A 10740-nucleotide genomic window follows, 5' to 3' on the forward strand; every position below is an offset into this window, starting at 1 on the left:
CAGCTTGGTGCTTTGTGACCACCTAAAGAGGTGGGACAGGGAGGGTGGGAGGGAGACTCAAGACGAAGGGGATATGGGGATAAAGGTATACATATAGCTGATTCACTTTGTTACACAGCAGAAAGTAACACAACATTGTAAAGCAATTATACACCAATAAAGATGTTTTAAAAAATAATGCAATAAATATGTTTCACTTTCACATTTTTCAATAAAAATAATTGTAGTTTCTTCAAAAAAAAAATAAAGAAAATAGGTCAGTTGAAAATACATAAGCAGAAACAAAAAGAGCAAAGACAATGAAAAATACCCGAAAGGGTATTAGTGATATATAGCCTTTTTTAACTAAAAAAAAATCCGTCATATATATAACTGAAGGCCCAGAAGGGGAAGAAAACAGGGCAGAAACAACATTTGAAGTTATAATGGTTGCAGATTGTCCAAGAAAAGGTTTTGATAGGGTTAGAGCTGCATGGTTTTTAAAGAAGTTTGAAGACAGTCAGAAAGGTACACGTGAAATGGCACATCTCAGGGAATAGAGGGAAAATGAAATTTACTGGAAGCTGTTATGGAGCTGATATTGGGATTGTAAGATCAAATCTCTCTGGAGTTCCCAGAGAAGGGCCACAATAAAACATTCATAGATGTGCCCTCACATCCACACATGGAAGTCCTGGTGTTTCAGTGTCTTTCTTTCACTCTGTTGGCCTAGAGTGGACAGCTCACTTTCAGTCATAATGCCAAGCTGGTGAGCAGTGACTTCCAGTCTCCTTTAAAGATTCTATCCCCGCACCTGATACATGGACCATGCAGATTCAACTCCTTTCAAAACTAGAGAGTCCTATCTCATTTCTGGCACCTAGAAATCTCCCTATCTTGCTTTTAAACCTCTCTATGTCACTTATGGCTTAAATACATGTTCTAAAATATTTTACCCAGTATTTCTGTTTTTAGTGTGGGCAATCAGAATCAGGTAAGACCAATCTGCTATACTGATCAAAAGTCCAATTAGTGCTATAGCAATCTGATGTATAAAGATTTCTGAATGACTCTAAAGTGGCAAAGGATTGTGAAACCAGATAGGAAAATTACCAATGGGTCAGACATCCTTTTTAAGTGAAAACAGAGACATAGGAAACATGAATGAATGACTGAGATAATGTAGCATTTCTCCAGCCAAGGTGGAACATTAGATAAAGTGGCAAAGTTTCGTGAAGGATTTGTGCAGACACAACAGGATAAGGCTGGGTTTCACCCCACTTAATTTCAGGAGGGACTGCAAACATTTCACATTCTACTCTCCCCCACCCTGAAACTACAAGCCATGGTTGGTTCCCAGATTGATTCTGAATTTTGCAGTCCCCTCTAAGGGGAAATATCCTATTTAGAAAGATGGAATCAGGCTTTTTACTCTTCTAGTCCCTTCTGAAGATTCAGAAGGGATGTTAATTTTGAGTGGCTAATGGCTTTTATAGGGTTTGTCACTTCTGAGTCCAGCTCTCAGTCCAGCTCTAACAGGTACATTTTGTCATTAAAATACTTAGTCATTAGCTGCTGTCCTCTTTCCACTATTACGAGTACCCATTGCCCATTCTCCCATCTTAAATGTAAAAATCTGCTTTTTGTTCATCAGGAGACATGATATATCTCATATCACTGTCCTTAGTGAGAGGTTTTTGCTTTCAGGGACTGAACATTAGCTGGAGTGTTTTCTACAACCTAGGTCTTATTTCCAGGAAATAAAAAAGAAAGAAAGAAAATTTTTCTAAGAGCATTTAAAATAGAATCTCCAGTTCTAAGTGAAGGAAAAGTGTGAAATTTTTACATTTATTGATTAGACTCTCAGGTCCTCACAAAGGTGGAGCTACCAATTTCTGATCTTTCTACTCTGAAAGGCCAGTTTATGCAACCCTAAAAAATGTAAAGTTTAACTTTGCAAGATATTCTTTTGTTAACTGGTATCTTCACTTTTTTCTTATTTTAAAATGATAGTTTCAAAATTTTCATAAACTCTTATAAAGTATTAAAAGCGGATAAAAGCATGAAGTTGGATATACATTTAGCCTCGGTGCAAATAATTTATTATAATGCACATCGATAATATTATATCAATGCTGGTTCCTCCTGTCAAAACCCTGAAACTGAAATCATATTTAGGACAGCAGACACATCAGATATGTAAGAGCAGCACTTTGCTTTGTCTGCATCGGGCTGAGTACACAATGAGAATTTTGCAATTAGCACTGCTTCTGTACAAAAAATATATGGAAGAATTTTGGAGTCTCACTAATTACCTGTGTGGAATCATCCCTTGGATGTTCCATTAGGTACTTGTGACATTTGGAAGTGATGGAAAGATCTCTTTCTCCCATGTTCTCCTTTCAATTCCCATCAAGAACAGTCTACTTCAGGATAGGATTGCTTTTCTCTTGGGCCAGCATTTCCCAACTTTTTGAATTATAAACACTTTACATTCTAAATAATTTCTGTCTATCCCCATAAGAACTTTAAATAACCACTTTTGCTTTGCATATTTTTATTTTAGATAAATATATTGATTTTAATGCACTTAAAATTTCAAAATATGAAGACAAACCCTTATTTCTTAACATTTAACAAATGACCACTAAATTTATTTTACGCTAATTCTTTAGGAGAGAGCATGATTCAACCCAAATGTTTTTAAATGACATTATAATGCTCAACCGCTATACTGGCTATGTTGATAGTAGTCTAAGATTGACAGAAAGGCTTGACCCAGCTATGACATGGATAAGTCAAACAGGGTTTCTATAGCAAAGGATATTGAAGGAAGCCAGGACAGTCAAGATACACAGCAATCACCAACACCCCCTAGCATAGGGTAGGGTCCCCACCTGGGAGCTCAGGTTTGCCAATATTTGACTGAGAGTCATATCACAGAAGATAACTATTTCCTCCAGGAAGATCAAGGCTGGCAGCATAGTCTACCACAGGTAGACTCACTGAGTGTGAACCTGGCCCACAGTGACCCCATCTCTCTCGAGATTATCAACATACCGCATAAGACCACAAAGCACAGGACATAAAGTACTCTCAACCTAGTCTAATAGGGGCTGATCCAAGGGCATTCCTGAACTCAGTTCACAGGAACTGAATCAAAAGTTAGTTTCTCATTCATCTCTAGGAGTCCTGCTAACATTTCGGTTGGGAGCATATATTAAAATTGCATTGAAATTTGACTATGTATTTCAATATTAACAATGGATTCTAAAATGCTTTCACTATTTGAAGTCCTTGCCTTTATAAAATTCAGCTGGATTACTTTTATATTTTTGAGTTTTGATTGTAAATAACAAGATGAAAGATAAATTCTCAGTATGCAATGGGCAAGTAACACACTTTGGCTGGAAATAGGCTCCATTCCCAACCAAGGAAATCATAAGAGGAATATGATCATTGCTATTTTTTTTTTTTTTACAAGATCTTGCTTCGCTATATAAGAATTTTCATTAGATAGTTGCCAAATTACAGATTTGTCACAAATTGTTTTAAACTAAATTGGACATTTATTAGAATTTCACCCTCTTCATTAGATTCTTACATGTCAATGTCAACATTCCTAATGCTTCATGACTGTAAACAATGGGCACATTATGTGTATAGATTAAACAATGTATGATTAAATATGTACCAATTTTAAATTAAGTGATAAATTCCCATCCAACTTATAACTTCCACACATGTATACTGCATAAACCGGAGGAGGCTTTCAAACTGATGCACTTTAAAAGGGAAAAATTCAAATAATTAGTTTATCCAGTGGAATATAAAAACACACTTCATTACCATCTTTAAGGATGAGCCCCTGTCTATCCTCTAATCAGTGGCCCTAAACTATCCCAACTGTCTCCTAACCTATTAACTTGTTTCCAATCCTTTCTCTGTGCAGCTCAATCTATATGACACAACCAGCCAACAACTCTGCTCATATCACTCTCTTTTCCAAAAACCTTCAATAATTTTCCTTTATCCTCCCCAGTTCCCTCATTCTTCTAATCCTGTCACGTAGAAACTATGTCCTACCCTAACTGGTCTACTGGCTGTTTCTTACAGTAGTTTTAAGTGCACAATTCCTTGATTCTTTATTTCTTTTACTCTGTATAAATGCTTTCCTAAACATTGTTTACCCTGACTGTCCACGTGCCTTTGCTCTTTTGCTGGATTCTCTATTTGGGATACCTTTTTCTAATCATCTCTGACTTTTGAACACCATGTGCTAAGGCACAGAGGCAAGAAACAAGAGGTACATGTAGGGGGCTGCCAAGCAGCTCAAGATGCAGGCAAAGTGGATGCTTACGAAGAGGGTACAGTGATGGCAGAACTGCAGACAGGGGTCAAAGGTGAGGCGCCTTGACACCATTCTAAGGACTTCCATCAGAAAACTGTGAGCCATGGAAGGTTTTTAAGCAGAGGAGTGGTATAATCAGATATGTGTTTTAGAAAAGTCATTTTGGCTGCATTTAGCAAATAAGGCTAGAGTTAGGAAGACAATCAGGGAGATCAGTTTCAGTAGTGCAGGAAATAAATAGCAAGGACCTGAATCTAGGAGTGGCAGCATGGATGGATGGAAGGGTGGAGTCCAGAGATACCTGGGAGGTGGGGTCATTGACACCCATTAGCAGAGTTCTGACCTGTGAGACTAGAAGTGAAGAACAGCAGTTTGGGGTGGAGAGCAAGTTCATTTTGGATGCAATGAATCTAATACCTGTATATTTAAAGAGATATGTGATGTGGGCAGTGGAATAGGAAGAACCAAGGAAGATGGGGGGAAATATAAACATGAAACAGGAAACATTTTGTGCTCTGATGATGACAATGCTGATAAATGTGGAGCATGATTAACACTTAACTCTCTGATTTCTCGCATTAAAGGGGAAAGAAAAACTGCAATAAGAGAGCAAGTTGTTTTGCAGCTGTTGAGCAAACAATGAGCAAGACAGGTGCTCCTAAGGAAGTAAGAATTATTCCTATGGAACATTTCTGAAACACTTTGGAAAGGCAAAATGTATTGACCTTTCTCACAAAGCTATTTACGGGATCCCAGGTAACATTGTAAAGATATTTATACCCCAGCACATCCATTAAAAGTGCTGAGCTAGCTCTTGGTGCCAATTTTGGCCCTAACATAGCTTTATATCTTCAGAGGTATATTTAGAGGATATAATTTCTACATTTAACTATATGCACGTTCCCAATTAGTAGCTAAATGTATATTTTAGGTGGGTTTTTTTTTCTTCCCCAAATTAGTCTCTGTGTAATACGTGGATAAGGTCTTTTCAGAATGCCTCCCTCTCCTTTGCTATTCATTCATTTTTTCCTCAGGGAAGCCTGTTTTGAAACCCCCAACTAGGTCAGCACCCCAATGATACACTCTGATAAAACTGGGCACCTCTTCTTAGCACTTGACATAGATGTCATTGACTTCTATCTTATTGTATTTGATTAATACTGTTTTTCCGCTAATCTATAACCTCCAAAAGGCAGGGATCATGTTAGTTTTGCTTGTTATTTTACCTTTCAGGGCCTAGAATAGTATCCAGCACACAGTAGGTATTCATTAAAGAATTGTAGAATTAATGTATAAAATAAAGAAGGATAAAAGAAATTAACATTAAAAGTAGGCCTTTGGAGATACGTTCGGTAGATTACTCCTTTCTGCCCGTGGACACCGCCAAGTGAGCATCGTTGATGTCTCCCCTCGCTCCACTGCCGTCATGTCTAAGTCAGAGTCACCCAAAGAGCTGCGGAAGCTCTTCATCAGAGGTTTGAGCTTTGAAACAACCGATGAGAGCCTGAGGAGTCACTGTGAGCAGTGGGGAGCGCTCACAGATTGTGTGGTGATGAAGGATCCAAACACCAGGCGCTCCAGAGGCTTCGGGGTTGTCACGTATGCCACTGTGGAGGAGATGGATGCAGCCATGAAGGCAAAGCCACACGAGGTGGATGGAAGAGTTGTGGAACCAAAGAGGGCAGTCTCAAGAGAAGATTCTCAAAGACCCGGTGCCCACTTAACTGTGAAAAAGATTTTTGTTCGTGGCATTAAAGAAGACACTGAAGAACATCATCTAAGAGATTATTTTGAACAGTATGGGAAAATTGAAGTGATTGAAATCATGACTGATCGAGGCAGTGGCAAAAAGAGAGGCTTTGCTTTCGTAACCTTTGATGACCATAACTCTGTAGACAAGATTGTCATTCAGAAATACCACACCGTGAATGGCCACAACTGTGAAGTAAGGAAAGCCCTATCTAAGCAAGAGATGGCTAGTGCCTCATCCAGCCAAAGAGGTTGAAGTGGTTCTGGAAACTTTGGTGGTGGTCGTGGAGGTGGTTTTGGTGGGAATGGCAGCTTTGGTCATGGAGGAAACTTCAGCGGTCAAGGTGGCTTTGGTGGCAGCCGTGGTAGCGGTGGATATGGTGGCAGTGGGGATGGCTATAATGGATTTGGTAATGATGGAAGCAATTTTGGAGGTGGTGGAAGCTACAATGATTTTGGCAGTTACAACAATCAATCTTCAAATTTTGGACCCATGAAAGGAGGAAACTTTGGAGGCAGAAGTTCTGGCCCCCATGGTGGTGGAGGCCAATACTCTGCCAAACCCCGAAACCAAGGTGGCTATGGTGGTTCCAGCAGCAGCAGTAGCTATGGCAGTGGCAGAAGGTTTTGATTACTGCCAGGAAACAAAGCTTAGCAGGAGAGGAGAGCCAGAGAAGTGACAGGGAAGCTACAGGTTACAACAGATTTGTGAACTCAGCCAAGCACAGTGGTGGCAGGGCCTAGCTGCTACAAAGAAGACGTGTTTTAGACAATACTCATGTGTATGGGCAAAAAGACTCGAGGACTGTATTTGTGACTAATTGTATAACAGGTTATTTGTTTCTGCTCTGTGGAAAGTATAAAGCATTCCAACAAAGGGTTTTAATGTAGTTTTTTTTTCTTTTTTTTTTGCACCCATGCTGTTGATTGCTAACTGTAATAGTCTGATCATGACACTGAATAAATGTGTCTCTTTTTAAACAAACAAACAAACAAAAAAAAAACTAGGTCTTTGACTAAGTAGAGCCTTCCCTTCACTAATAGAAAATTCAGACAGGACCTCCAAGTCTGATGAAGGCATTCCTTAACAAGGCCCAGCAGAGAGTACTCGCACTTTCAATGGCAGAGCAAGGAGGAAACTGAATAATTATTTAAATTTAAAATACACTTCAGTGTCATGTCTTTGCATATTATGTTCTGCCTGGAGGTCTGCATTGTGAGATTTTCATAATGAAAAAGGAGGAAATAGGTGTAATAGAATACGCAGTGGCACAGAGACATGAACTCTTCACATCTGGCAGGTTGTGGAAGGAGTCTACGGTGAGTATAGCGGTGGGGGATAAATCTATAAGTTACACCTGAAATCAAGTTGGAGAGAGCCTTGAAGGCCACAAATCTGATTTTAATCAGAACATGCTGGGGCAGGGCAAGGTTGCAGGGGGGCAGTGGCGCTGAGGATTATGAATGCAAAATTTATACCAGTTACAGCTAGGTTTTAGAAAGCTGATTCTCAAAACAAAGTAGGGAATTGCTAAGAATCACAGAGAGGAAAATCTGTTAGGAAATTACTGATATAGTTTACATCAGAGTCATTTAGGGTTTGAAATAAGGTAGTGGCCACGACAAAGAAAGAGTAAGAGCTTATATTATTCTTCTGAATGGTGGGTCATTAACTGTGATGCTGATTAAGGAGACAGAAGAGGTCTAGAGAGTGGGTAATGAGTTCAGTCTCATTACTCAGGGTTGTCCGTGTGAAAGATGCCTAGCAAGCAGCCAGAAACCACAGCTGGAGTCCTGAAGGGGGTTTGCCCAGGAGATGAAGATTGAGAAGGTGTAGATATGGAGGAGACGGTCAAGGAAGGTAGTCCAGAAAGCAAGAAAAATAAAACTTAGGAGAGTATACTGAAGAAAACCTACATTTAGAAGTGAGAGGAAGAAGAGAAGGACATAACGTGCTTGTGAGAGAAACAGGAGTAACTGACACAGAAGTTAGACAGAGGGGTGTTTCAAGAAGCCAGTCTCTGTAAATGCTGCACAAAGGCAGAGAAAGGGATGAGTAATGACTTCAGGTTTGTGATCAGAAATGTGATGCAGGCTGATTGATGACTCCCAGAGAGTCCAGGTGTGATTATGTTAAGGATCTGGGGGTGAGAAGATTCTCCTGGATCATTGGGGTGGGCCCTAAATGCAATCACAAGTATCTCTAGAGAAGGGAGGTGGAAGGAGAGTTGGCACAGAAAGTGACACAATAACCTCAGCAGAAGATGCTACGATGTGGGCTTTGAAGATGCAAGAAGGAGTGAGATGGCCACTAGGAGCTGAAAAAGGCAAGGAAATGGATTCTTCCCTGGATTCTCAGAGGGAGTGCGGTCCTGCCAACCCCTTGGTTTTAGCCCAGTTAACCTGATTTGAACGCCAGCCTCAAGAATTATAAGAGAATAAATTTACGTTGTTTTAAATCACCAAGTTTGTGGTTATTTGTTATAGCAGCCATAGGAAACTAATATAGAAGTGAGGGTAAAAACAATTTTTAAAGGCATGAAAAGTGAGTAAAACATAAAGTGAAGGTAGACAGTATATATCATGATCTCAAAAAGGTTGTCAGTTAAACAAATGAGTGTTGAGACAACCTGAAGAGAAAACAGTTTCAAAAGAATTTGTGTGTGTGTGTACATATCTCCCAATATCCCCAAAATATAGGCTTAGAAGAAAGAATCAATGGAAAGTAGACAAAGAAGATGCAAGAGCAATGAGAAGATGGTTGATGGTCAAGGTCTTGTGGGAAGGGTGAAGAAACGGTAAGGGGCTAGACTTGGGGAAAAGCAGGAGGCCCTCATGGATTAGGAATATAAAACACCTGCACATCATTTACCTTAGCGCTCATAAATATATGTTCAAGGATTATAAATTGCTGTTAATGTTAGCCCAACCAAAACATAAATAAATAGGTTAGGTCTGCTACATTACAAGATAGAAAGCATCTCATTGATTTAAAAATAATTCATATTTTGGGTTGTCCATATTACTATTTATCCTCCCCAGTGTTGGTATTATAGACTTAAACCCACTTCCAAGTGAGTAAAGGATAATACAATCCATAAAAATATTAATATTAGTTAAAATAAAATGTGTTATGATTATATTTTTTGAATTCTAAGAGCTTCAAGACTTAGAATTCATAATCAGTCATGCCTCAGAAGTGTTTTCTGTTCAAAACAATTATTTAAATCATCACTCTGAGTATTAAAAGGTATATCACTACAATTTTTAAGAGCCAGACATGATTAAGACTCCAAGAGTTGCGTCCTCAGGGGAGAACTCTGGCCCAGCAATTTGCAAACTTACAAATTCAGAAGAACCTATCTCTTCAGCCTTACCTTCTCCTAAGGTTTCAGACCATTCCTAACAAGTTCTTTATTAGAAAATTCATTTCTTCATATTAAAAAAAATCAGAAGAGTTATTGAGTTATGTTGTAAAAGGATTAATGCTACCGAGAAGTTGATGAGTTAAACTCTCTATCCCATACCTGTAACTCACTGTTCAGTGATTGAGGGGGCTGTGTTACAAATGGCCTCTGGTGACCCATGCCTGGGAGCCTGAGAACATAAGACAGGGCTAAACATAGGAGAAACGAGGATTTCCCTATTTCTAATGGCGAGGCTGTTAAGATGACAGGGAAAATGGGTATACACTGTGGCTTTCTGGAGAGCCCAAAGACAATTTGGCTGATGTCTTTCCCCACGGAGAAGGCTTGGGAGCCAGGGAATTGAGGGGACACTGTCCTCTGCACGTCTTTTAGACAGGTAGGTGGCTCCTCTTAGCTGTCACCTGCCAGAGTAGATGGACAAAGGGAATAACCCAGTCTGGGAAACAGGAAGACCATGACACTCGTGGGTTGTCTTCTAAGTCCATTATAAACCTGAGAAAGGGAGACAGCTGGCAGAACCCAGGTGCCTATATACCATGAACAGAATTTTTTTTCTTTTCTAATAAATAAGAAGAGTCCTTAGCATCTCTAGAAAGATCCACATCAGGAGGAGCATTTATTATGGTGGAAAATGAACCCCAGTGCAACCTGGAAAGGAAGGCATCTATGAACGGCAGTAGACCAAGTGGTGTACAGGTGATGCTGCAGGGGGAACCCACAGCTGATCTAACCAAGGCCCTGCCTTCAGCAACGTTAGAGAGATAAGCACCCAGGAAGAGCAGCAGAGATGGTGAAAACGATGGGTAACTCGGTACCACTCTGAGTAAGTAATGAAGATCATGAACGCTGCCCAGGTCCTAAAGAGGAGGCTCCTTGGTTGTACTCATATGTGCAGGGCTAAGGCCAAAGGAGCAAGAGGCCTAGAATATTCTACATAAAGACCTACCAGATCATATTTGCCTTGAGCTGGCAATGCCAGCCACTTAAAAAGAACTCTTTTCATGAGGTAAGGATGTAAGTTGATAAATTAACTAAAGGGCAGGAGCAATGGTACTTCCTTTTTATCCTCTCCTCCTCACTTCCATTCTCCTAAATTTATGATTTTCTTTCATTTACTCATTTTTACAACAAATATCTGTTGAACATCTACCATATGCCTCACACTGTGCAAGCACTGAGGAGACAATGCCCGTACCTTGAGGAAGCATATAGCCTAGCAGACGTTAAGCAAAT

General features: G+C 39.7%; 1 pseudogene; it reads left to right on the forward strand.

Annotated features, from left to right (window-relative positions):
• Positions 1-5756: 5756 nt before the first annotated feature.
• On the forward strand, positions 5757-6827 carry LOC112409049 (heterogeneous nuclear ribonucleoprotein A1-like; annotated as a pseudogene).
• Positions 6828-10740: the final 3913 nt, after the last annotated feature.

Source organism: Neophocaena asiaeorientalis, unplaced genomic scaffold, assembly GCF_003031525.2.
Source record: "Neophocaena asiaeorientalis asiaeorientalis breed wild unplaced genomic scaffold, Neophocaena_asiaeorientalis_V1.1 scaffold669, whole genome shotgun sequence".
In the NCBI taxonomy this organism is placed as follows: Eukaryota; Metazoa; Chordata; class Mammalia; order Artiodactyla; family Phocoenidae; genus Neophocaena; species Neophocaena asiaeorientalis.